The sequence below is a fragment of the Tamandua tetradactyla genome, chromosome 19, assembly GCF_023851605.1.
Source record: "Tamandua tetradactyla isolate mTamTet1 chromosome 19, mTamTet1.pri, whole genome shotgun sequence".
Lineage (NCBI taxonomy): Eukaryota > Metazoa > Chordata > Mammalia > Pilosa > Myrmecophagidae > Tamandua > Tamandua tetradactyla.
The window spans coordinates 53,566,489-53,591,216 of record NC_135345.1 but is presented as its reverse complement, the minus strand read 5'-3'; the positions used below and the strand labels follow the sequence as shown (position 1 = coordinate 53,591,216).

Sequence of the window (24,728 nt, the reverse complement as noted above, 5' to 3'; positions counted from 1 at the left end):
CTACCCCATATTATTGACAGCCCCTTCCAACATGAAAAAGTTAGAATGGTCATAGCTCAAAAACCCCTAAAACATGGGATAGAAAGATCAAAGGTGACGGTTGAGTTATACAGAGAAGGTAGGGTTTAAATGAGTATGGTTGCTGAATCATTAAATTGATATTTCTTTTAGTCTCCAGTATCCTAGGGCAACTAGAAGGAAAGACCTAAAATTGTGGAATTGTAACCCATACCAAACTCTGAAATCTGTTCTACAACTAATTGTGCTGTGCTTTAAAAATTTTTACTTTTTTATATGTATCTTATTTTTCACAAAAAAGAAAAAAAGTTGATTGTGATGATAAAAAATATTTATTCCTTCTAGACTTCTATATTCTGGAGCTGCTAGAAGGAAAAATTTGAGAGGAAGGTATGGTAGCCCATGACAAACTATGGGGTCTGTCCAGTAACTACTTGTTGAAGAGTGCTCTGAAAATTGTTGGTCTTTCCTTTCTTTGTTTTGTATATATGTTACACAATAAAAACGTTAAAAAAAAAAAAAGTAAAGCATAAGTTAAACATCACGAATAAATGAGATTAAATAGAATTGTAGAAAATATTTTCAAATGTTTACTGGTTTTTCTTACCTCTCTATGTATTGAAGATGGGGTTGATACTACCAATTAAATTATAATAATACATTAATGATTTACGCATACAAGAAATAAATGGAACCCTTAAAACATGTGAGGGAAAAAACTTCTAATACTTGACATGTACATTTATTTTCAAAGGTCAGCTTTATTGTTATCTAATAAGACAGGTAGATATAATGCTGCTATTAGTGTAGGTTGGCCACACCCAGATTCAGAGAGAATTATCAAGAAACCAACATTGATAAGCATCCTCTTTAGTAGTTAAAAAAAAAAAGTTGGATGAAATTATAAAACATATTAGGTATGTTTGGGGTTTTGCCCTTTAATTTGAAGATCATCAAATAGAGAGTAAGCTAAATGGTAGTACTGAGATGTAAACTTAGTTATATAACTACAAAAATAAGATGTAGAAAATATGGACACAGAGGAAAAACAAAATTGCCGTTTAGCATCGATTATTTCATATTTTCTCCTCAGGCCTTCAGACCTCCTTCCCTATGCTTATCCTTAACTTTCTTGCTACTTATGTTACTGAGAAAATAAGAAACAATCAGAAAATAACTTCCATATCTTCCCATCATCAAATCTACCAACCATTCTATTCTATATTTGTAGCCACATATTTTTCTTTTCTTCCTTCATATTGAAAAGAAATGTACTATCCCTGCTCCAATCCAAGGGCAACCTTTTTCACCTCTGTAGACTAGATCCTCTCCCTTTTTACTTTCTTCATTGAGTTCTCTCTTTCAAATAACCTCTCTCTCCTAGATCATATTTTTTTCCTTTTCTACTGGATTTTTCCCATTAGCATACAAACATCTGTCTTCTTGACCTGCTTCTCCAACTTCATGCTTCTACAATGTCATGCTTCTCCAACTTCAGTGCAAAGTTGAAAGAGTTGTGTACACTTGCTTTCTCTATAATCATCTCATCCCATTCTCTCTCTCTTATTTGGGCGGGGGTAGGGGGTTGGCGGTACATGGTCCGGAAATCCAACCCGGGTCTCCCACATGAAAGGTGGGCATTCTACCCTCCCATTCTCTCTTGACTCCATTTCAGTTGGCCTTTCATCTTCCAGTACTCCCTGGAAACTTCCTTTGTCAAGGTTACAAATAGCCTCCACATTGCCAGATCCAATGTTCAGTTTTAAACACTTATTTTACTTGAACTCTGAGCAGCATTTGACATAGCAGAGTAAAGTGTGAAAGTTGTAAAAAAAAAAAAAAAAAGAAAGAAAAAAAGTACAAAAGGAATATGGAAAAGCAACTACTTAAACCAGTTTCATGTGTGATCTATTTATAACATAAATATGATATCATTTGCCTGCTCAAAATTCTCTTGTGGTGTCCTATTATACCTACTATCAAATCCATATTCTTTACTATGGTTAGAATGGACTTGATAGATCATACCTACCTGCCTGTGTTCATCTCTCCCACTGTTTCTTCCTCATTCACTCTTCTCTGGGAACACTGGCTTCCCTACTGTTGCTCAATCATGCCAAACATGTCCCAGTCTCAAGGTCTTTGAAGTCTTGTGGCTCTACTGGGAATGTTTTTTTCTTCAAGTAGCCACATGGCTTTCTCTCTCATTCCTTTAAGTCTCTGTTCAAATGTGTGCCCCTCAGACAGGCCTTCCCTGATTCTTTTCCATGACAGTCTTTCACTCTTAAGTTGCTTAATTTTTCTTCTTTGGCTTAATCGCTAGCTGATGCTACTAATTGATTTAATGCCTATCTCCTCTCACTTGAGTGGAAGCTTATTGTGGGAGACACTCTGTTTTATTCCTTATTTATTTCCCAGCACTCAGAAGTGGGCCTCACAAATAGCAAATATTCAGGAAATATTTATTGAATGTATGAATAAATGAGTAAATTAAAGGTTGTTGCCATCAAGACATTCATGGAGATTAATGCAGTTCTTTTTTCTAATTGAAAATACTTCTGAGATTCTTAGGTTGCACCATCATTCACAAATTTAGTAGGAATGAATAAAGACACTATTTTTGTAGATCGTCTAAGACTTGTCCTTTTGAATCCATAGTCAAACTTAAGAAAGGAAATAGTGATATTGGCTAGCCATATTTATGTTTTTTCTTTTTATGATTTGAAAATCACTTCCATTATTATCTTAATTGACCTTCTCAACAAGGTAGGTGAGTTTAGTATTTATAACTTTAAGAATAAAGAATTGAGGCTTAGAAGTCATTCTTCTCAAGAAGCACACATTAAGTAGTAGGCAAGATTGAGCCAGTATTTATATATATCCAGGTTCAGCATCTTTTAATTTTTTTTTCATCAAAGTAAGAATTGTTAGTGTTGAGTTGTTAGTGTAAAGTCTTCACTTCCTTTACATTTGTTAAGGATTTCTCTGCAGTAGTGAATATACCAGGCAGATTGGTATAGAAAGAGACATATTAGGGACATAAGATCTTGTGAAAAAATATTTAATGTTGAAAAGGGTGGTGTTTAATGGGAACAAATACAGGGTTTCCCTGGGTAGAGTTAAAGCAACTGGTAAAAGAGAAAGATAATTTCAGGCTCTCTGTCAAAGCATGAAAATATTTATTTCAATAGAGAAAATATTGAGAGTCCATCAAACAAGGTGTGATGATAAGCATTGAGATTGTACCCTCAAAAGTTACTTGATGAATTTTCCGTGATTGAAACATACTTAAAATCCTAAGGACTCTGCTTCCTTCTTGGCTTCCTTCTACCTTCCTGAATTACTCTATTCAGAAGCATTTTGGTGGGGCTAACAAGGTAGATGGACACAGAGAGGAAGGTGCTCGCTGGGCCTAGACTGTCGAAGCCCCAGTGAGGTGAGATTGCTTGTGTGAGGTGATGGAGCCAATGTTATAAGAGGCTTCTCCCTGGAGTTCAGCATGCAGAGCCCATGCCCAAGCGGAATAATGGGAGTGTTTGTAGGAAGCGGCCTGGCATAGGGTGCTGAAGCCTGGTGGGGTGGGAAGGACGTCCCTGCATGCGTGGAGTGGGGTGCCAGAGCCTAGCAGCATGTGGAGGGCTTTGACACAGGGACACAGAGGCATGAGGCAGTGAACACTAAACTCAGGGTCAGGGGCCTCAGCAGACAACAGAAGGTGTCAGTGGAAGGGAGGGGCTGGTGGCCTCCCTAGAGGGGAAACCGAGCCAGTTAGTAAATGTGCTGTGGGTGATGGGAGAGGCAGGTTCCTCAATGCGGGAGTAAGGAATGGAGAAAACTAGAATGAGCCATGTGATGTTGGATTGGATTTGTAAACTGTTGTTTTCAGAAATAATTATAAATGTAAATGTGTATGTGTATTTGTACTTTTTAGCTCTTTCCACTGAGAGGGGCTGAGAGCAGCACAGCTCAGTAGCCATAAATATACCTGGTACCCAGATCTTGTTTTTCATATACCATTCTTCCCCAAAAGGAACTATGGATCTTGGGTTTGGAGAATAGGAGGATTCTAGGGCGAGGGTAGAAAAGCACAAGATGAGCCCGGAGCACCCTTTGTTGGAAAGAAACGAAGTGCTCAGACAATGATGGGAATATGTCAAATGAGTCCAGGAGCCCCAAAATGAAGGGACTCCCTGTGACCAAAGCTGGGACCATTTGGTCATCAAAATCAATAATAATAAGGTAATGGATTATAGTCCACTGAATAAAATGAGAACCCATAAGTATATGCTGTTATAAATAATAAATGGGGAAGAAGAGAAAAGGTGTTCCTTGTAGTAGAATGCCAGCTGTGGTGGTTTGGGTCTGGTGTCACCTTGGCCAGGTGATGGTGCTCAGTTGTTTTCTGAGATTTCTTGCAACTTTGCTATGTTTGAAATGATTTAAAATGAAAATAAAATATAATTTTTTTTTACAGTTTTAGACAGGAATGCTTTGCACAGGAAGAGCATCCTGTGGTAGAGAAGACTGTAGGGGACAAAGCAAGGTTCTACAGTGAGCTGTGTGGATTCATGGCAGTCTTGGTTAATGTAAGGAAAGGTTATTTTCAGGAAATTGAAATATAAGAAGAATTTGGCAATAGCAAGAAATAGGGAAGACATTGTTGATCCAAGCTTTGCTGGGTTTTAGTTACTGATGTGAAAATCAGGTTGATTTGTAGCTTACAAATTGATGAAAGTATTTTTTTTTAAAGAGAATTTAAGAATGGGAAAATAGTAGAATTGAGATGTTCCCCTTGGGCATACGTGGTACCTGAATTCTGCACATCCAGCTCCTTTCAGGCCGAGGTATTCAAGGCAAAGTAGTATCTCCAGAGGAGAAAGACAGAAGGAACAGGGTGCATAACTAAGGAGGCTGGTTCCTCAGAAGCTATGGGGAAGAATTCATGGAACTTGGTTTGTAGGATACTAGGTGTCCTAGCTTGCTAGCTGCCAGAATGCAGTATATCAGAAATGGAATGACTTTTGAAAGGGGGGATTTATTATGTTGCAAGTTTACAGTTCTAAGGCTGAAAATGTTCCAATTAATGCAAGTCTATAGAAATGTCCAAATTAAGGTAACAGCAAGAAGTTACCTTCACTCAAGAAAGGCTGATGAAGTTCAGGGTTTCTCTCTCAACTGGAAAGGCACATGGCAAACATGGCAACATTTGCTAGCCTTCTCTCCAGGCTTCTTGTTTCTAGAAGCTCCCCCAGGGGCGTTTTCCTTCATCTCCAAGGCCTGTAGCTGCGTGGGTTCTTGTGGTTCTGTTTAGAGCTCTGTTGCTCTAAAAATGACTCTCTTCAAAATGTTTCCTCTTTTAAAGGATCCCAGTAAACTAATCAAGATCCACCTGGAATGGGTGGAGTCACATCTCCCTCTAATCAAAGGGTGTGTCACAACTCTATGGAGATAACCTAATCAAAAGATTCCAACATACATGATTGAATAGGGATTAAAAGAAACAATTGCTCCTGCAAGATTGGATCAGAATTAAAACATGGCTTTTCTAGGGTACATGATCCTTTCAAACCAGCACACTAGGATAGGAAAACTAAGCAGTAAAAAGAGGTGTCAGGGACTTTTATTTTCTACCTTCATAAGTATGTTATTTTTGCTGAAATAAAATAACTATTATAATAAACCCTATTTCAAAGTTTCTCTATCAGCTGCAGTTCTAAGAGAAGAAATCAATGTTCCAATTAGTTTTGCAGTAAATGTGGAGAATGGGACTGCTATTTTGTTCTTATGGGAAGAGGTGGAGATATCTTAAGTTTTAAAGGTAAGCTTGTAGAACAGAGTTTAATATTAGAAGTGACAACCAGTTCCTATTTTAATCACTTCGTATTTCCTACTTGAACTGAATATTTCTAGATAGAAGCATTAAGTTCTTTCAAGTTAGACCACTATGTTTGCCTGTCCACTTGTGTGAAGCTACGTTTGATTTGTGGTCCTTTCTGAAACCAACCACCTTTTGAACAGTGTACACAGAAATGGCCTTTGATCTGCTTCCCACTTTAAAATTATGACATGCTCTCTGTGCTGGTTTGAAATTGTTATGTACATAGAAAAGCCATGTTTTCTTTCCTAATTCAATCTTGTGGGGCCAAACTTATCATTTACAGTGGAAAGCTTTGATTAGCTTGTTTCCATGGAGACTGACTCACTTAATTGTGGGTATGAACTTTTGATTAGATAGAGATGTAACTCTGCCCATTCAAGGTGGGTCTTGACTAGTTTACTGAAGTCCTTAAAAAGGAAGATATTTTGAAAAAAAAAAAAAACGTTTCTTCAGAGCCAAGAGAGATACAGACGCTTGGATATGCTTGGAGTGCCAACAGTGAGAGATGATGCCTAGACATGAACATTGGATATGCCATGTTCTGTCCCATGAGATGCTAAGCAAGATAAGAGTTGTGTCCTGAAGGAGCTAAGTTAAGGTCAACAGTTGCTTAGAGAGGAAACCACTGACATCAGAAGCTGGAAGTAAAGGAAATGGGACAAGGACCAGTGGACACCAGGCATGTGCCTTCCCATGTGACAGACATTGACCTTTCTTAAGTTAAGACATCTTTCTCTGAATGCTTTAGTTTGGGCAATTTTATGGCCTTAGAGGTATAAACTTGTAACTTAATATATTCCCTTTTAAAAGCTGTTCCATTTCTGATACATTACATTCCGGCAGCATTTAACAAACTAAAACATTCTCCTTCAGTAGGAACCAAAATTATTGCTGACTGATGGAGAGTAGATTTTGAAAGATGGATTGTAATTGGGACTAGTTTGTTTCTGTGGTCCTAATAATTTATAAATTAAAGTCTTTTTTTTTTTTGTATGTTGTGTGACGGGGTCACATTTCATTCTTTTTCCATGTGAGTAGCCCATTATTGCAGCACCCTTTGTTGAATTTTGTTTTTTTTTTTTTTTTTTTGGTTTCTTTGTTTTGTTGGGAAGTGCATGGGTCTGGAATTGAACCCAGATCTCCCATGTGGCAGGCAAGAATTCTACCACTCAACTACCCTAGCACCCCCTAAATTGAAGTCTTTTTAATGGACACATTTTGGATTTAATCATCCAAATTTTCTTCCAAATGATCAACTTGATGGTTCGTTTGTTTCAAAATAATGTTATGATTCCTTATTAGTAATATATAAGGCTGATTTTCAGTTGGCAGTAGTTCTATAGTCAAACCTGTTGTCTAAATATTGAGATACTTCTTTACTGGTTAGGAAAGAGAACTCCTCTACTTATTTAGAGTACAATCTTTTTGATACCGTTGCCCAAGGAAGGCAAGTGATAGAGCCTAGGAACATCCTGGTGTGGATTGTAGCTGGCACTCCAGAGGCACTGAGGGAACTGAGGTTGATATTCTATTATTAAATAAAGTGCATAAAACTCTGTTAGGCAATACTACCTAACTGTAATACAATTATGTTAAAACACTGAATGAAGCTGCATGTGAGAATGATAGAGGGAGGAGGGCTGGGGGCATAAATGAAATCAGAAAGAAAGATAGACGTTAAAGATTGAGATGGTATAATCTAGGAATGCCTAGAGTGTATAATAATAGTGACTAAATGTACAAATTATAAAAATGTTTTTGCATGAGGAAGAACAAAGGAATGCTATTACTGTAGGGTGCTGAAAATAGATGATAATTAATATTTTAAAATTTCATCTTATGTGTGAGACTAAAGCAAAAAATATTTATTTGGTACAAAATTTATATTTTCACTAGTGCATTTCCTAATATAACTTATGTAGATAGCTTGATTGAATACCATAAGTACTTGGAATCTCAGGTAGGGCATGAGATTTTGTTGGTTTGTCCAGAGTGATGCCCTGATGAATCCCAGAGTGATTTGATCAGTGAGTGGAAAGGTATTTTCAAAGTCCCCTTTGGGGAATGGTGAGAACAGGGAGAAATTCAACTTCACCAAGTTGAATTCTTGATATTCTCACAAGCAGTGTGGACAACCAGAGCTATAGGCTGAGCCCCCAGTCTTGGGGTTCGTTCATATGAAACTTAACCCCACAAAGGCTAGGTCAAGCCTACTTAAAATTTAGGCCTAAGAGTCACCCCCAAGAGAGCCTCTTTTGTTGCTCAGATGTGGCCTCTCTCTCCAGCCAACACAATGAACAAACACACCACCCTCCCCCTGTCTATGTGGGACATGACTCCCAGGGGTGTGGACCTTCCTGGCAAGGTGGAACAGAAATCCTAGAATGAATTGAGACTCAGCATCAAGGAATTGAGAAAAACCCTAGAATGGGCTGAGACTCAGCATCAAGGGATTGAGAAAACCTTCTCGACCAAAAGGGGGGAAGAGTGAAATGAGACAAAGTGTCAATGGCTGAGAGATTCTAAACAGAATCAAGAGATTATCCTGGAGGTTATTCTTACACATTAAGTAGTTATCACCTTGTTATTCAAGATGTCATGGCGAGGCTGGAGGGAACTGCCTGAAAATGTCAAGCTGTGTTCCAGTAGCCATGTTTCTTGAGGATAATTGAATAATGATATAGCTTTCACAATGTGACTGTGTGATTGTGAAAACCTTGTGTCTGATGCTCCTTTTATCTACCTTGTCAACAGATGAGTAGAACATATGGAATAAAAATAAACAATAGGGGGAACAAATGTTAAAATAAATTTAGTTTGAAATACTAGTGATCAATGAAAGCAAGGGGTAAGGGGTATGGTATGTATAATCTTTTTTTTCTGTTTTCATTTTATTTCTTTTTCTGTTGTCTTTTTATTTCTTTTTCTGAATTGATGCAAATGTTCTAAGAAATGATGAATATGCAACTATGTGATGATATTGTGAATTACTGATTATATATGTAGAATGGAATGATCACATGTTAATGTTTTAGTTCGTTGTTAATTTTTTAAATTAATAAATAAATACATTTAAAAAGAAAGAAAGAAACAAACAAAAAAACTGTTAGGGTTCCCACTTTGTGTTATACAGTTCTATGGGTTTGCAAATGCATGATGGCATATATCCACCAGTATGATGTCATGCAGAATAGCTTCCCTGCTCCCAAAATACCCTGTACTCCACCTATTCATCTCTTTACCCTTCCCCCAAACCCTGGCAACCACTGATCTTTAACTGTCTCTATATTTTTGCCTTTTCCAGAATATAAAATATTTGGAATCATACAGTATATAACCTTTTCAGAGTGGCTTTTTAAATGCAATTTTATTGAGATATATGTCATACAATCCATCCAAAGTATACAATCAATAGCTCACAGTATCATCACATAGTTGTGCATTCATCACCATGATCAGTTTTAGAATATTTTTATTCAGAATGGCTTTTTTCACTTATCAATATGCACATAAGTTTCCTCCAAGTCTCTTCATAGCTAGATAACTCATTTTTTAATTTTTATTTTTTGCTTTATAGTTATACTATCACCATCAAAGATCAGGACTACTGTATTACAGTTCAACAAGTTCAGTATTTCCTTCTGGTTATTCTTGAAAACACCAGGCACTAAAAAAAGTATCTATATAGTGAGTCAGAAATCTCAATCATTTGTTAAATCCTAATTTCTCAGTTACACCTCCTCCTTCTCCTTTGATCATTCTCTCAATCTTCAGGGATATCTGGACAATGACCATTTTAACTTCTTTGAGCTTGCAAGGGGTGCTGACCTTAATGGGGTAGAGGAATGAAACTGGTTGATGTTTTTGGAGAGACTGAAACCTCTGGATTTCAGGACTTATCTGGTATAGGATCAATCTGGAGGCACTAGGTTTTTGAAAAAATAAACTTACTATGAAAAATTTTTATAGAGACTTAGATAGAGCTAGGGGACCCCCTAGGGTTTTCAGGAATACTTTTTGCTGACACTTGACATATTGTGGTAGTTGGCAAGATCTAGCCAAAGCTTGCACAAGAATAACCTCCAGAATGAATTCTCGACTCTATTTGAAATCTCTTAGCCATTGAAACTTTATTTTGTTCCATACCTTTCCCCCTTTTGGCCAAGAAAGCATTTGGCTTATATCGAGAGGCCACAACTGAGTAACAAAAAAGGTTCTCTGGAGGTGACTCTTAGGCATAATTATAAGTAAGGTTAGCTTCTCATTTGCAGGAATAGATTTCATATGGGCAAGTCCCAAGATTGAGGGTTCAGCCTATTAAATTGGTAGTCCCCAATGCCTGTGAGAATATTAAGAATTCTGGATATTAAACCCTTATCTAATATTTGTTTTCCAAATATTGTCCCTCATTTGCATAGTCTGCTTTTTTACTTTCCTGACAAAGTCCTTTGATATGCAAAAATATTCAATTTTGAGGTGAACCCATTTATCTATTTCTTCTTTCATTGTTTGTACTTTGGGTGTAAGGTCTAGGAAACCATCTCCTATCATAAGATCTTTAAGATATTTCCCTACATTTTCTTCTAAAAGTTTTTTGGTCTTAGCTCAAATGTTTAGGTCTTTGATCCGTTTTGAGTTAATTGAGTATAGGGTGTGAGATAGGTGTACTTTTTCATTCTTTTGCATATGACTATTCATTTCTTCAAGCATCATTTGTTGAAGAAACTGTTCTGTCCCAGTTGAGTTGACCAGACTGCCTTATCAAAGACCAATTGTCCATAGATGAGAGAGTCTACTTCTGAATATTCAAATAGATTCCACTGATCAGTGTATCTGTTTTTAGGCCAGTATCATGCAGTTTTGACCACTGTAGCTTTGTAATATGCTTTAAAGTCAGGTACTGTGAGAATGCCACTTCATTTTTCTTTCTCAAGGTATTTTTAGCTATTCAGGGCATCCTGCCTTTCCAAGTAAATTTGATTATTATTTATTTTATTTTTGCAAAATAGGTTGTTAGGATTTTACTTGTTACTACATTGAATCTATAAATCAGTTTGGGTAGAATTGACATTTTAGCTATATATAGTCTTCCAATCCATGAACATGGCTTATGTCTTTCCATGTCTTCTTTGATTTCTTTTAGCAATGTTTTGTAGTTTTCTGTGCAAGGTCTTTTATGTCCTTGATTAAATTTATTCCTAAATATTTTATTCTTTTGTTTGCTATTGTAAATGAATTTTTTTCTTAATTTCCTCCTCAGATTGCTTATTACTAGTGTTTAGAAACACTACTGATTTTTGCATGTTGATATTGTATACTGCCAGCTGCATTATTAGCTTTAGTAACTTTACTGTAGATTCTTTTGAATTTTCTAATTTTGGATGATGTCATCTGCAAAAGTGAGACGTTTACTTCTTCCTTCCCAAATTGGATGCCTTTTATTTATTTTTCTTGCCTAATTGCTCTGGTTAGAACTTTTAGCACAACGTTGAATAATAATGGTCATGGTGGCCTTCCTTGTCTTTTTTCCTGATCTTAGAGTCTTTCAGACTTTCTCGTTGAATATGATGTTAGCTGTGGGCTTTTCAGTAGTCCCTTTATCATGTTATAGACATTTCCTTCTATTTCTATCATTCAAAGTATTTTTGTTAAGGAAGGATGCTGGATTTTTACAAATGCCTTTTCTGTGTCAATCAAGATGATCACGTGGTCTTTCCTCTTTAATTCACTGATGTGGTATATTGCATTAATTGATTTTCTTGTGTTGAAACACCCTTGCATACCTAGAATAAGACCCATTTGGTCATGGTATAGAATTCTTTTAATGTGCTGCTGGATTTGATTTGGAAGTATTTTGTTGAGCATTTTGTATCCATATTCATCAATAAGATTGTTCTGTAATTTTCTTTTCTTGTAGTATCTTTATCTGGCTTTGGTATTAGGATGACATTGACTTCATAGAATGAATTAGGTAGATTTCTCTCCTTTTCAATTTTTTTTTTGAAGAGTTTGAGCAGGATTGGTACTAATTCTTTCTTGAATGCTTGGAAGAATTCGCATGTGAGGCCATCTGGTTCTGGATTTTTCTCTTTGGGGAAGTTTTTTATGCTTGATTCAATCTCTTTACTTGTGATTCATTTGTTGAGGTGGTCTTCTGTTTCTTTTCAGGTCAGTATTGGTTTTTCATGTTTTTCCAGGAAGTTTTCCATTTCATCTACGTTGTCTAGTTTGTTGGCTCACAGTTGTTCATAATATTCTCTCATTATCTCCTTTATTTCTGCAGGGTCAGTAATGTCTCCTCTCCTATTTCTGATTTTATTTATTTGCATCCTCTCTTTTTCTTTTCTCTGTCAGCCTAGCTAAGGGTCCATCATTTTTATTGATTTTCTCAAAGAACCAACTTCAGGTTTTGTTGATTTTCTCTATTATTTTCATATCCTCAGTTTCATTGATTCCTCCTCTAATCTTTGTTATTTCTTTCCCTCAGTTTGCTTTGGGGCTATATTGCTGTTCTTTCACTAGTTCCTCCTGGTGAGCAGTTAAGCCCTTGATTTTGCTCTTCCTTCTTTTTTAATATAGGCATTTAGAGCAATAAATTTCCCTCTCAGCAGTGCCTTTGCTATATTCCATACATTTTTCTATGTTGCGTTCTCATTTTCATTTGCCTTGAGCTATTTACTGATTCCTCTTGTAATTTCTTCCTTGACCCACTAATTGTTAACACTAATTGTGTTGTTTAGCCTCCATATATTAGTGAATTTTCCAGCCTTCTACCTGTTATTGATTTCCAACTGGATTCCATTATTATCTGAGAAAGTGTTTTGTATACTTTTGATCTTTCTAAATTTATTGAGATCTTCTTTGTGATGCAACATGTGGTCTATCTTGGAGGAAAATTTTGCTGGATGTATAATTCTTTTTTTTTTTTTTAACTTTTTTTATTAATTAAAAAAAATTAACAAACAAAACATTTAAATATCTTTCCATTCTACATATACAATCAGTGATTCTTAATATCATCACATAGTTGCATATTCATCATTTCTTAGTGCATTTGCATCGATTTAGAAAAAGAAATAAAAAGACAACAGAAAAAGAAATAAAATGATAATAAAGAAAAAAAAACTATACGTACCATACCCCTTACCCCTTGCTTTCATTTACCACTATTTCAAACTGAATTTATTTTAACATTTGTTCCCCCTATTATTTATTTTTATTCCATATGCTCTACTCTTCTGTTGATATAGTAGCTAAAAGGAGCATCAGACATAAGGTTTTCACATTCACAGAGTCTCATTGTGAAACCTATATCATTGTTCAATCATCATCAAGAAACATGGCTACTGGAACACAGCACTACATTTTCAGGCAATTCCCTCCAGCCTCTCCACTACATCTTGAACAACAAGGTGATATGTACTTAATGCATAAGAATAACCTCCAGGATAACCTCTCGACTCTGTTTGGAATCTCTCAGCCATTGACACTTTGTCTCATTTTACTCTTTCCCCTTTTGGTCGAGAAGTTTCTCTCAATCCCTTGATGTTAATTCTCAGCTCATTCTAGGGTTTTTCTCAGTCCTTTGATGCTGAGTCTCAGCTCATTCCAGGATCTTTGTCCCACGTTGCCAGAAAGGTCCACACCCCTGGGAGTCATGTCCCACGCAGAGAGGGGGAGGGTGGTGAGAATGCTCATCATATTGGCTGGAGAGAGAGGCCACATCTGAGCAACAAAAGAGGTTCTCTTGGGGGTGACTCTTAGGCCTAAATTTTAAGTAGACTTGACCTATCCTTTGTGGGGTTAAGTTTCATGTGAACAAACCCCAAGACTGGGGGCTCAGCCTATAGCTTTAGTTGTCCACACTGCTTGTGAGAATATCAAGAATTCAACTTGGGGAAGTGGAATTTCTCCCCGCTCTCACCATTCCCCGAAGGGGGCTTGCAAATACTTTTCCAGTCACTGATCAAATCATTCTGGTATTCATCGGGGGATCACTCTGGACAAACCAACAAAATCTCATGTGCTAACTGAGATTCCAAGTACTTATGACATTCAATCAAACTATCTACATGAGTTATATTAGGAAATTCTCTAGTCAAAATCTAAATTTTGTTACAAATAAACATTTTTTTGCTTTAGTCTCACACATAAGGTGACATTTTAAAGTATTAATTATCATCTATTTTCAGCACCCTGCAATAATGACATTCCTTTGTTCTTCTTCATGCCAAAACATTTTTAAAATTTGCACATTGTACATTTCACTGTTATTATACACTCTAGGCATTCCTAGATTATACCATCTCGATCTTTAACTCTATCTTTCTTTCTGATTTCATTTATGTCCCCAGCCCTCCTCCCTCTATCATTCTCACATGCAGCTTCATTCAGTGTTTTAACATAATTACATTACAGTTAGGTAGTATTGTGCTGTCCATTTCTGAGTTTTTGTATCCAGTCCTGTTGCACAGTCTGTATCCCTTCAGCTCCAATTACCCACTATCTTACCCTATTTCTATCTCCTGATGGTCTCTGTTACCAACGACATATTCCAAGTTTATTCACTAATGTCGGTTCATATCAGTGAGACCATACAGTATTTGTCCTTTAGTTTTTGGCAAGTCTCACTCAGCATAATGTTCTCTAGGTCCATCCATGTTGTTACATACTTCATAAGTTTATTCTGTCTTAGAGCTGCATAATATTCCATCGTATGTATATACCACAGTTTGTTTAGCCACTCGTCTGTTGATGGACATTTTGGCTGTTTCCATCTCCTTGCAATTGTAAATAATGCTGCTATAAACATTGGTGTGCAAGTGTCCGTTTGTGTCTTTGCCCTTAAGTCTTCTGGGTAGATACCTAGCAATGGTATTGCTGGGTCATATGGCAATTCTATATTCAGCTTTTTGACGAACCGCCAAACTGCCTTCACCCTTTGACATTCCCACCAACAGTGAATAGTGTGCCTCTTTCTCTGCATCCTCTCCAGCACTTGTCATTTTCTGTTTTGTTGATAATGGCCATTCTGGTGGGTGTGAGATGATATCTCATGGTGCTTTTGATTTGCATTTCTCTAATGACCAGGAACGTTCAGCATCTCTTCATGTGCCTTTTGGCCATTTGTATTTCCTCTTCTGAGAAGTGTCTGTTCAAGTCTTTTTCCTATTTTGTAATTGGATTGGCTGTCTTTTTGTTGTTGAGTTGAACAATCTCTTTATAAATTCTGGATACTAGACCTTTATCTGATATGTCGTTTCCAAATATTGTCTCCCATTGTGTAGGCTGTCTTTTTACTTTCTTGATGAAGTTCTTTGATGCACAAAAGTGTTTAATTTTGAGGTGCTCTCATTTATTTATTTCTTTATTCAGTGCTCTTGCTTTAGGTGTAAGGTCCATAAAACCGCCTCCAATTATAAGATTCATAAGATATCTCCCTACATTTTCCTCTAACTGTTTTATGGTCTTAGACCTAATGTTTAGATCTTTGATCCATTTTGAGTTAACTTTTGTATAGGGTGTGAGATACGGGTCTTCTTTCATTCTTTCGCATATGAATATCCAGTTCTCTAGGCACCATTTATTGAAGAGACTGTTCTGTCCCAGGTGAGTTGGCTTAACTGCCTTATCAAAGATCAAATGTCCATAGATGAGAGGGTCTATATCTGAGCACTCTATTCGATTCCATTGGTCGATATATCTATCTTTATGCCAGTACCATGCTGTTTTGACCACTGTGGCTTCATAATATGCCTTAAAGTCAGGCAGCATGAAACCTCCAGCTTCGTTTTTTTTCCTCAAGATACTTTTAGCAATTTGGGACACCCTGCCCTTCCAGATAAAGTTGCTTATTGGTTTTTCTATTTCTGAAAAGTAAGTTGTTGGGATTTTGATTGGTATTGCGCTGAATCTGTAAATCAGTTTAGGTAGAATTGACATCTTAACTATATTTAATCTTCCAATCCATGAACATGGTATGCCCTTCCATCTATTTAGGTCTTCTGTGATTTCTTTTAACAGTTTCTTGTAGTTTTCTTTGCATAGGTCTTTTGCCTCTTTAGTTAAGTTTATTCCTAAGTATTTTATTCTTTTAGTTGCAATTGTAAATGCAATTTGTTTCTTGATTTCCCCCTCAGCTTGTTCCTTGCTAGTGTATAGAAACACTACAGATTTTTGAATGTTGATCTTGTAACCTGCCACTTTGCTGTACTCGTTTATTAGCTCTAGTAGTTTTGCTGTGGATTTTTCAGGGTTTTCGATGTATAGTATCATATCATCTGCAAACAGTGATAGTTTTACTTCTTCCTTTCCAATTTTGATGCCTTGTATTTCTTTTTCTTGCCTAATTGCTCTGGCTAGAACTTCCAACACGATGTTGAATAATATTGGTGATAATGGACATCCTTGTCTTGTTCCTGATCTTAGGGGCAAGTTTTCAATTTTTCCCCATTGAGGATGATATTAGCTGTGGGTTTTTCATATATTCCCTTTATCATTTTAAGGAAGTTTCCTTGTATTCCTGTCCTTTGAAGTGTTTTCAACAGGAAAGGTTGTTGAATCTTGTCAAATGCCTTCTCTGCATCAATTGAGATGATCATGTGATTTTTCTGCTTTGATTTGTTGATATGGCGTATTACATTAATTGATTTCCTTATGTCGAACCATCCTTGCATACCTGGGATGAATCCTATTTGGTCATGATGTATAATTCTTTTAATGTGTTGTTGGATTCAATTTGCTAGAATTTTGTTGAGGATTTTTGCATCTATATTCATTAGAGAGATTGGTCTGTAGTTTTCTTTTTTTGTAATATCTTTGCCTGGTTTTGGTATGAGGGTGATGTTGGCTCCATAGAATGAATTAGGTAGCTTTCCCTCCACTTCAATTTTTTTGAAGAGTTTGAGCAGGGTTGGTACTAATTCTTTCTCAAATGTTTGGTAGAATTCACATGTGAAGCCATCTGGTCCTGGACTTTTCTTTTTGGGAAGCTTTTGAATGACTGATTCAATTTCTTTACTTGTGATTGGTTTGTTGAGGTCATTTATTTCTTCTTGAGTCAAAGTTGGTTGTTCATGCCTTTCTAGGAACTTGCCCATTTCATCTACATTGTTGTATTTATTTGCATAACGTTGTTCATAGTATCCTGTTATTACCTCCTTTATTTCTGTGAGGTCAGTGATTATGTCTCCTCTTCCATTTCTGATCTTATTTATTTGCATCTTCTCTCTTCTTTTTGTCAGTCTTGCTAAGGGCCCATCAATCTTATTGATTTTCTCATAGAACCAACTTCTGGTCTTATTGATTTTCTCTATTGTTTTCATGTTCTCAATTTGATTTATTTCTGCTCTAATCTTTGTTATTTCTTTCCTTTTGCTTGCTTTGGGGTTAGTTTGCTGTTCTTTTTCCAGTTCTTCCAAGTGGACAGTTAATTCCCGAATTTTTGCCCTTTCTTCTTTTTTGCCATGGGCATTTAGGGCAATAAATTTCCCTCTTTACACTGCCTTTGCTACATCCCATAAGTTTTGTTATATTGTGTTTTCATTTTCATTCACCTCGAGATATTTACTCATTTCTTTTGTAATTTCTTCCTTGACCCACTGGTTGTTTAAGAGTGTATTGTTGAACCTCCATGTATTTGTGAATTTTCTGGCATTCTGCCTATTATTGATTTCCAACTTCATTCCTTTATGATCTGAGAAAGTGTTTTGCATGATTTCAATCTTTTTAAATTTGTTGAGACTTGTTTTGTGACCCAGCATATGGTCTATCTTTGAGAATGATCCATGAGCACTTGAGAAAAAGGTGTATCCTGCTGTTGTGGGGTGTAATGTCCTATAAATGTCTGTTAAGTCTAGCTCATTTATTGCAGTATTCAAATTCTCTGTTTCTTTATTGATCCTTGTGTAGATGTTCTGTCTATTGATGAGAGTGGAGAATTGAAGTCTCCAACTATTATGGTAGATGTGTCTATTTCCCTTTTCACTATTTGCAGTGTATTCCTCACATATTTTGGGGCATTCTGGTTCGGTGCATAAATATTTATGATTGTTATGTCTTCTTGTTGAATTGTTCCTTTTATTAGTAGATAGTATCCTTTTTTGTCTCTTTTAACTGTTTTACATTTGAAGTCTAATTTGTTGGATATTAGTATAGCTGCTCCTGCTCTTTTCTGGTTGTTATTTGCATGAAATATCTTTTCCCAACCTTTCACTTTCAACCTATGTTTATCTTTGGGTCTAAGATGTGTTTCCTGTAGACAGCATATAGAAGGATCCTGTGTTTTAATCCATTCTGCCAGTCTGTGTCGTTTGATTGGGGAGTTCAGTCCATTAACAGTTAGTGTTATTACTGTTTGGGTAGTACTTTCCTCTACAATTTTGCCTTTTGTATTTTATATATCATATCTAATTTTCCTTCTTTCTACACTCTTCTCCACACCTCTCTCTTCTGTCTTTTCATATCTGTCTCTAATGCTCCCTTTAGTATTTCTTGCAGAGCTGGTCTCTTGGTCACAAATTCTCTCAGTGACTTTTTGTCTGAGAATGTTTTAATTTCTCCCTCATTTTTGAAGGACAGTTTTGCTGGGTATAGAATTCTTGGCTGGCAGTTTTTCTCTTTTAGTAATTTAAATATATCATCCCACTCTCTTCTAGCTTCGATGGTTTCTGCTGAGAAATCTACACATAGTCTTATTGGGTTTCCCTTGTATGTGATGGATTGCTTTTCTCTTACTGCTTTCAAGATCCTCTCTTTCTCTTTGACCTCTGACATTCTGACTAGTAAGTGTCTTGGAGAACATCTATTTGGATCTGTTCTCTTTGGGATGCACTGCATTTCTTGGATCTGTAATTTTAGGTTTTTCATAAGAGTTGGGAAATTTTCAGTGATAATTTCTTCCATTAGTTTTTCTCCTCATTTTCCCTTCTCTTCTCCTTTTGGGACACCCACAACATGTATATTTGTGCGTTTCCTACTATCATTGAATTCCCTGAGCCCCTGCTCATATTTTTCCATTCTTTTCCCTATAGTTTCTGTTTCTTTTTGGATTTCAGATGTTCCATCCTCCAGTTCACTGATTCTAACCTCTGTCTCTTGAAATCTACCATTGTAGGTTTCCATTGTTTTTTTCATCTCTTCTACTGTATCTTTCATTCCCATAAGTTCTGTGATTTGTTTTTTCAAACTTTCCATTTCTTCTTTTTGTTCATTCCTTGCCTTCTTCATGTCCTCCCTCAATTCATTGATTTGGTTTTTGATGAGGTTTTCCATATCTGTTCGTATATTCAGAATTAGTTGTTTCAGCTCCTGTATCTCATGTGAACTATTGGTTTGTTCCTTTGACTGGGCCATATCTTCAATTTTCCTGGTGTGATTTGTTATTTTTTGCTGGCATCTGGACATTTAATTACCTTGATTAGTTTATTCTGGAGATTGCTTTCACTTATCTCACCTAGGGTTTTCTTGCTAGATGAGTTTGTTGTCTATCTGTCCTTTGACCTTCAGTTCAGCTTTTTCTGGGCCTCCAGTTTAAGTTTTGTTTAACAGAGGGTAATTTTTCAATTCTTGTTTTCTTGTTTCTTGTCCTGCTTGTAAGGTGCCTTTTCCCTCCCCACCCTTAGGAGGGTCTACATAGGTATTACAGACTCTAGCCGGTTTTCCCGGACTAAATTGGCCTCCTTTCGGGGGGAGGGAGTCACCTGCATCAGTTTTCCCTGAGGATGAGACCCAGCAGGTTGAAAGACTTCCCTGTGACGTCTCTGGGCTCTGTTTTTCTTATCCTGCCCAGTATGTGGCGCTTGTCTGTCTGCGGGTCCCACCAGCAAAATATGTTGTGGCTCCTTTAACTTTGGAAGGCTCTCCCTGCTGGGGGCATGGTGGAGACAGAGGAAAGGTTGTAGGCTGGTTTTAATGGCTTCAAATTGCCAAGCCCTGGGGTCTGAATTCCTTGAGAGAGGGATTCCACCTGAGTTGCGTTTCACCCCTGCCCTGGGGAAGGTTCAGGTGGGAGACAGCCCTGAAAGCAGCCTGTTTCTGCGTATTCCTGGGGCAGTTGCAGCCTGTGTAATCCCGCCGCTGAATCCAGAGGCAGCCAAGTCTCCATAGAAACAGCCGCAGAAGACTCTGTTTCGTCCCCTTTCCTCTTTTTCGGTTAGCCCAATAGGCTACCTCCGCCTTGACCAGTTTCGCCTGAGCTGGGGGCCTATTTTTAGTAGCCAGAATTTGTTTATTAATGCCACAATTGGTGTTTGGTTGGACTCAGTCCCTCCTACTTTTAGAGTCTCTTTCCTTTCCCTCCGGGAAGCCGCCTGTGGGGGAGGGGCGCCGGGCACTGGCTGCCACAGCTTGGGGAACTGCACGCGGCTTGGGGAACTCACTGTTCTGGAGACTTGCAGCTGGTTCAGCTGGTCCAGACTGGGGTACGCTGTGTGTCCAGCTACTATCGTGGCTCCGGGAGCTGTTCTGTACTGTTTCTGGTTATTTAGTAGTTGTTCTGGAGGACGAACTAAAACGTGCACATTACTAAGCCGCCATCTTGGCCCCTCCAAGAAATATCCTGGATGTATAATTCTTAGCATTTTTTCTCTTTCAGTATCTTAAATATATCAAACCAGTGCCTTCTCACCTCCATGGTTTCTGCTGAGAGATCTGGACTTAGTCTTATAGAGCTTCCTTTGTATGTGATGGATCACTTTTCTCTTGCTACTTTCAGAGTTCTCTTTTTTGTCTTCGACATTTGACAATCTGATTAATAAGTGTCTCGAACAGGTCTATTTCAGTCTACGCTGTTTGGAGTATACTGTACTTCCTGAACCTGTAATTTTATGTGCAAGGGAACTGAAGGGCTTTTCATACTCTAGACTCTTCATAAGAGTTGGGAAATTTTCAGTGATTATTTCCTCCATTATTCTTTCTTCCCCTTCTGCCTTCTCTTTTCCTTCTGGAGCACCCATAAAACATATATTTGTGTGCTTCATATTGTCATTTAATTCCCTGAGACCCTGCTCATATTTTTCCATTTGTTTCCCTATCTGTTCTTTTGTGATTTCGGGTGTCCTCTAGTTGACTAATCCCTTTCTTCTGCTTCTTCAAATCTGCTGTTTTATGTCTTCATTGTGTTTTTCATCTCTTCTGTTGTGCCCATCATCCCCATAAGTTCTGCCATTTGTTTTTTCAAACTTTCTAGTTCTTCTGTATGGACCCCTTGGGTCTTCTTTATATGCTGTATCTCTTTTGCCAATTTTCTCTTGACTCGTTGATTTTATTTAGAAGATTTATTTGAACATGTTTACTTAGTTGTTTCAACTCTTGTATCTCAGTTAAGATGTTAGTTTGTTCCTTTTACTGGGTCATATCTTCATGCTTCCTGATATGAGTCAGGATTTTTTTTGCTGATGTCTAGGCATCTGATTTTCTTGTTTAGATTATTCTGGAAGTCATTTACTCTCTTTTGCCTAGGTTTTTCTTGTTGGTTGGTGCTTTGTTCTGTTTGTCTCTCTCATCATCCAGCTGTCAGATTGGCTCTGTCCCCCAGTCTTCCCCCAAAACCAGGTGTCCACATCAACATGCCTCAGGGAGGGGTGATAGGCACTGGGTACAGCAAGGTCCTTGTGTATGAGGAAAATAATTCTACTGGCTTCTCCAGTGGTGCTCTGTTTTTCACCAGCCAGCAAAACTTGAACTTGTTTTAGGGCATTGTTTAACAGTTGGGTCGTTCATATTCCTCAGCCAAAACAGGGCTGCATTCCCAGGCAGTGGGTATAGAACAGCTCTAGTGGGCCTGAGATAGGGTCTAGAGAGTATGAAAAGCCCTTCAATTTCCTTGCACTTTCTGGTCTGTCCAGCAGATGGTGCTGTTTGGTGACATAAACATCCTTAGATGCTATTTACCTCTGAGTCTGGACTGTGTCTGACCAGGCAGGGCTGAGACTGCAGGGTTCCTGTGCCTTCACTCTGTTGGCCCAAATCTGCCCTGATGTGGGGCTGAGTCCCTCACTTTACTTTGGCAGAGGAGTCCCCTAGCTGTCCAAGCTTTCAACTCTATCCCCAGGCAAGGATCAGCCTGCCCACTGCTGTTTTCCTCAGGGTTATCCAGGGCTGGAAGCACAGTCTCTGTCCACATTTTTTCACACTCTTTGTCCTTCACTGAGCTGGACTTTGAAATGTCCTCCACTGTCTCCTTGGTCTCCAAATAGTGGGAATCTCTCTTACTGCTGTGAGAGATAGTTTGTGCCCCTGGTGGGAGGGATCCTGGCTGCTGTTTCTGTGCTCATCCCTTGCTGTATAAAACTGAGTGAGTGGTAGGGGTGAGGACCGGCCAGTCTGGGGGTGGAAATTTCCTACCTGATATTTTTCTTTCTTCACTTTAGCCTTTCTAGTTTCCTTCTTTAGTCTATATCTTCCTCCAGAGTTCTGAACAATTCAAAATTGTCCTTTTTTCCTTGACTCTCTAGAGAGACGTTTTCAGTACATGTTTACGTTGATAATATCATAACTCATTTATTTTTATTTCAGAATAATATTCCATTGTATGAATATACCGCAGATTTCTTATCCATTCACTTACTGAAGGACAGTTGCTCCCAATTTTTGGCAGTTATGAATAAAGTTGCTATAAGTATTCATGTGCAGGTTCTTGGGTGAGGCTTTTATTTTTTTTTCAGTAAATATTTATTGAGTGCCTACTGTGTACCAAGCACTGTTCCAGGTATACAAGATAGATTAGGCCCTTTCTCTTCTGAAGCAGTTGATAAGCTCTCGGTACTTAACAAAACGTAGAAAGTTTGTTGTAATTGTTTGAGAAGTAAATTAGTTTCTGTCCTTCTAATCTGATTACTTTAGTTTATTTTACCATGTCTAGACCACCCAGAAGCTTTGGTCTCTACAGGGTGCTTTGCACATAGAAGATTTATATACAGCCTTCTGTGGGTTGCTCCGATTTCTGATTTGTTTCCAGGGACTATTATTAAAAAGATAGATTTGATTAATGAATCCCTACAAGGTTTGACTTTGGTTTTCTGTCCCTTCTTCTCCATCCCTTGAGATCAGCTAGAGTCCTTTGCTAATAGTCTTCAAATTCAAAGTGAAAAGTTTGGGGGTGGTAATAATGCTGGTAATCAAATTTTCTCTTGTGGGCAGTTCTTCTACACTTTAGCTTCATGTAATTGTTTAAATTAAATTCATTAGATTGGAGACTAACTCCCAATCCAGTGAATGATCTTTAATCCTGGGATTATGATACAGTGGTGTGTTTATATTTGATGTAAGGTATGTTTTTTATGTTTTTGTTAAATTACTGAAATATGAGATTATTAGTATTGACTTACATTTGAGGGCATACTACTTTTTTCAACACTCTACATATATAAACTACAATATAAACTTTGATTTTCACACTAATCCTTTGAAGTATTATAACTATCTCCATTTTACAGATGAGGAAGTAGATGCATAGAGAAGTTAAGTAACTTGCTCAAGGTCACACAGCTAGTAAGTGGAAGAGCTAGGTTTTTAACCTAAGCAATTCGTTCCAGAGATTGCGCTCATAACAATTCTGTGCCATTCGTGTGACAGTGGACAAACCTTGAGAACCCTTGACCTGAATAATACAGATGATGCTGATATGATGTAAAGATTGGCTGTGTCCAGAAATTATCAGCTTCAGAGAATAAGGCCAGCTGAAACACAGATGTTGGATTCCTGTACTGCTCTAGTGTTCAGTAAAGTGACTTATTTCCATCCCCACCCCCATCTGATTTTCTATAAATACAAACTAACCAACTTAATTCTTCTTTTTAGAGTTCAGAGGATACTGTTTTAAATAAACATAAGTATGAGGTTCAACTGGGAAGTCATATAAATCCATGACCAAATTGCTGGTGTTAGAGACAGACCAAACTAACCTCCAATCTTGGTTCAGTGACTCATTTGCTGTTTGACCTTTTGGTGGTTTTCTCACTTGTGATGAGGGGAAAACATCAACATTTAATTGCTGTTGCAAGGAAAAAATGATTTATGCATTCATTCCAAATGACTTATTGAGCATCCATTACTCTAGACATGGCTTGAGGAACTGAGGAAATAGCAGTGCTAAAGATATCAAAGTCTTTATTCTTAGCAGCTTGAATTTGATTGGGAATGGAGACAGTAAACAATACTATATGAAATATAGCTATATAATGTCAGGTAGTGATAAAGCCTATGAAGAAAAATGAAGCTGGGGTGGTGATTTGAAAATATGTCTACAAATTCTTTGCTGTTTCTTCCTTTAAGAGATGAAATGGAAATTCCCCTCTCCTTGAATGTGGGCTGGACTTAGTGATTCTCTTTCAAAAATAAAAAAAGTAGCATGTGAAAAAAATGATAGTGTGTAGTTCATCTTTCTTCTTGTTTTGTTCTCTTGGGTCACTTGCCCTGGGGGAAGCCAGCTGCTCTGGACTACTCAGAGAGCCTATGGAGAAGCCCATGTGGTAAGAAACTGAGGCCTCCTGCCAACAGCCATGTGAGTGAGCTGCCTTGGTGAATCCTCTTGCCCCAGTCAAGCTTCAGATGACAGCAACCCCAGCGTACATAGTGAATACAATTTCATAAGAGACTCTGAATCAGAACCATCAAGTTAAGCTACTCCTGAATCCCTGGACCCGTAGAAATTGTGACATCAATAAATTTTGTTTTAGCCTTCTAAGTTTTGGGGTAATTTGTTATGTAGTAGCATAAAGCTAATACACGAGGTAAGAAGTTAAAGAGTGATGGTGTTTCCATTTTAGTGTAGTTGGGGAAGGCCTCACTGAGAATGACATTTGAGCAGAGGTTTAAAAAGAGAGGAAGCAGG

The 24,728-nt window shown here is 37.5% G+C and overlaps 1 protein-coding gene across 2 annotated transcripts in view; it reads left to right on the top strand.

The window, feature by feature from the left end:
* Positions 1-24,728, top strand: part of SCFD2 (sec1 family domain containing 2) — a 475,629-nt gene that overhangs the window by 1,924 nt on the left and 448,977 nt on the right. The gene's annotated exons all lie outside the window — the stretch shown is intronic.